The sequence below is a fragment of the Heterocephalus glaber genome, unplaced genomic scaffold (assembly GCF_053883595.1).
Source record: "Heterocephalus glaber isolate CG9 unplaced genomic scaffold, H.glaber_assembly_v1.0 deba00001461, whole genome shotgun sequence".
In the NCBI taxonomy this organism is placed as follows: Eukaryota; Metazoa; Chordata; class Mammalia; order Rodentia; family Bathyergidae; genus Heterocephalus; species Heterocephalus glaber.
Genome location: NW_028258308.1, coordinates 41,802,924 through 41,806,459, shown reverse-complemented (window position 1 = coordinate 41,806,459; position 3,536 = coordinate 41,802,924). Strand labels below are relative to the sequence as shown.

The 3,536-nt window shown below is 46.9% G+C and overlaps 1 pseudogene; it reads right to left on the bottom strand.

The window, feature by feature from the left end:
• Nucleotides 1–438: 438 nt before the first annotated feature.
• On the bottom strand, nucleotides 439–1,564 carry LOC101718365 (Y-box-binding protein 3 pseudogene; annotated as a pseudogene).
• Nucleotides 1,565–3,536: the final 1,972 nt, after the last annotated feature.

Genomic DNA, 3,536 nt, shown 5'->3' with positions numbered 1-3,536 from the left:
AGAAAAATGTTGTCCTCCCCCATCCTAAAAATAAATAATGACAAAACTTTTTTTTAATCATGACACTTAGAAGTTTAGCACCAGCATTCAAAATGAACAAAAAAGGGGAAAAAAAGCATTTACTATGTAACAATTTCAGATTTCTTTGGTTGGGGTACTCCCCATGTAGTATTAATATTTTGTCTGTCAATTACCAAAGCAGTAAAAACCAGGAAAAAAAATATAAACCTGGTGATAGCTGAAACTGGGGAGGATGCGCTCATGTATCTTGTGCAGGCATTCCTGGGCTTGAAGCTGGCTAGAAATATTTTCTGACATCTCCCTCCTGCAGTTTTTAGTTTCTCAAAGAATAATGGTAAACATTCTAATGTCCAAATCTTATTTAGTCGTCCACTTTATTGCTTAGATGCTTCTTGGGTATTGGTAAGGTTTGCTTAATTCTATGGGTCACCCTGCTGGTATTGAAGGGGCCCGGGGAGCAGGTGTCACTCAGCACCACTCTGCTCAGCGGCTGGAGTCAGGTTCTCAGCTGGTGCTTCACCTGCCTTGGTCTCTTTGCCATCTTGTAAAGGAGCATTAGGAGGGCGGGGATGATGCCAGTAGTTGTAGGGATGCCAGTAGCCTCAGTGAACAGCAGGCTGGTTTGGACCATTGGCCGCTTGTTGATTCTTTGTCCTTGGCCTCTCTGATAGGTGCTATGGGTTTTGGGCGAGGAGGACCTCTTCGGTACCTTGGGAGGTAGTTCGAGTTCCCATGCACCGGGCCCTGAAGCTGAGTTCCCTCAGGGACTTCTCACCAGCCTGCATTCTGCTGGGATGGGAAAAGATCCAGGGGCAGTGGTCAGAGCTCTGTCTCACATGGTAAAGCAGGAAGCGCTGCTGCAGGTACAGAGGGTAAAACTGGGGGTGGATCAGCTGGCCAGGGGACCTGAGAACTGCCCGTCAGCCGCGAGAGGCTCCAATCCTTCACTGCTGCCACTCTCTGCCTTCTCCTTCTCCTCCCCAGCATAACTGCTGGGAGGCCCAAGGTGCGGGCCTAGTAGCCAGGGCGGTTACTGCGGGGGAGATCGGCAGCATAGCGACTCCCTTCCACTGGGAGTCTATCTGGCTGGTCACGTTGGCTGCTTCAGCACCCTTTTCTCCTTCTACCACATCAAACTCCACAGTTTCTCCACCTGCGAAGCTGCGGAGGTATTTCTGGGGGTTATTCATGAAGGCAGTCTGATAGACAAATACATCTTCTTTGGTGTCATTTCAATTTATAAATCCATATCCATTTCTGACGTTGAACATTTAACGATGCCAGGGACTTTGGTGGAGAACTTTCTTCTCTGAGTCTTCACCGCCCACCAGGCCACAGAGGTGAGGGCAGCAGGCCTGGGGGCTGCAGGCGCCGAGTCCTCTCCTGGGCTCCTCGTGGCTGGGCAGGAGGATGGCTGCGGCGCCCATCTGGGGGCAGAGGTTGCAGATGGGAGCGCAGTGGAGCTAGTGGTGCCAGGGGCCTGGCCCGCCTGGCTCATGCCACTGCTCGCTCGCTGGCTCGGTGGCCCTGTCCCTAGGGCCATGGGGCTCTCCTGTGGCTGGAGTTCCGGCTGCGCACACTCAGCTTGGCGTGATCTTACTTAGCGCCTCTATTTTTTTTTAATCTATATCTGCTCTAGAGTTATTAATCATATATTTCATTATGGTCACCATTTCAGTTGTTATCTGAGAGATTATTTCTGATTTCATTTTTTTCCAGAGCCTCTTTCATCTGTTATGTTACTTCTCTTGTTACCAATTCAGGGAGTCCAGGTGGTTGCAATGCAGATTGTTCTACCTCATTGCCCCCTTGATTTGCCTTTGGTGGGCTAAAAGTCTGAGTTTGCATCTTATTTAGGTGTCTTCTCATTTCTATTTTGTTGTTGTTGTTTTTGGTTTAATTCCTGGGTTGGTACTTGTATATTGCTCACTGCAAGTATCTTTATTGCTAGTATTTAGAACCTTTAGGGAATGGCTACTTCTCAGATTGTCTTCTGGGTATAGCTGGCCTTTGGGTTTTGAGTCTGTAATGACCCTTAGGCAATCTCAGTCTTGATATTACAGGAAGAACAACTGACTAGAGCAATCATGTCACCTTGGCCAAAGTAATATCATCAACATCAACAATAGCATCAAACACAGCCTAGAAAATGACAGACTGTGGTAACTATTAATCTGCTGTCTCTAACTGTATGAACTAGACTTGTGGTTATATATCAAAATCTAGAACCAACCAAAAATATGTTTGCACTAAATAACCCCTTCAATATAGCGAATTTACCCTCTGAGGGGAAGACTTAAAAGGAATTGGGGATGGAGTAGGGGATAGAGCAATAGCAGGAGAGGGAAAGGTTAGAAGTAAGGCTAGAGAACATAGGAAGATCATGAAAACTTTGGAAAACTAATGAAGACAGGAAGAAAAGAAAGAAGGAGGGAACAAAAACAAGAACAGATCAAACTAACCAAACTATCAGCAACAGGAATTCTGGAAACCGTGCTCATGCTCCTATATAAATAAGGACAATCAACAAAAAATAAAACAGGACAAAAAAGGAACGAGAAAGGAAAGAAATGAAGCAGAAGAAGAAAAGATAAGAAAAGAAAGAAAAATGACCTCTTCAAGACGTGTCTCTGCTCTCACCAGTGAACCATGTGGACAGCCTACAGATTCAAGTTGACTAATCTCAGCAAGCAAGCAGTAGTCCACTGAAATTCAGTCTGGTTTCTGCCTAGAAGGCTGGAATTGAGCTGCCTGACCTCCTGTGAGTTTGAATTCTCCACAGTTCCACTGCAGATTCAAGCCACCCTTACCCTGAGGCAAGTCCAAGTTCCCGGGGGTAGGAGGTGCTGACCCCAACAACTCACCAACCACTGCAGTTGGCTGTGTCTCACTACAGTGACTCTCTTCACTCTCCTAGTGGGCTTCAATTCTCAACAACAAGCCTCAGAGAGTCCCTCTCTGCTGCTCACCACTGCACTATCTTCCTGAGCTCAGAATGATGGTCTTTATGTGCTCTGCCACTTGAGGTCTGGCCCCAGCAGGCTTCAGGGAGGGGCCTGCACCATGTTAAGCAGCTGTGCTCCCCAAAGGCCTCAGGCCTCTGGGCTGGTGCCTGTGCCTCACTGTGCCTCTGGCAGGGGTCCTGTGCTCCACTGCACTGTGCTGTGATGCACTGTGCTCCCAGCAGGCTTCTTGGGCTCCTGGTGGGCTTCTCATAATTGGCTTGTTTTGAGAAGTGAGTCCAGCCAAAGCCTACATGTTGAGGTCAGAGTAGCTTGCATCCAAATTCCATTCCCACAATTCAAACCTCCTTACCTAGAAGGACAATATTCTAATCACAACCATACAGTTTATCTATTCTGTTTCTAATTTGAGAATGCTTTGTCTTGTCCTTTATAAGCCTTGCTTGTATTATTATCCATGGTAACTACACAACTGCATGTCCTCACATGTAGTTCCCCTTTACATGTAGCTGCCCTTTACTCCAATTTGATTACCAATAAGAAACAGCAGCT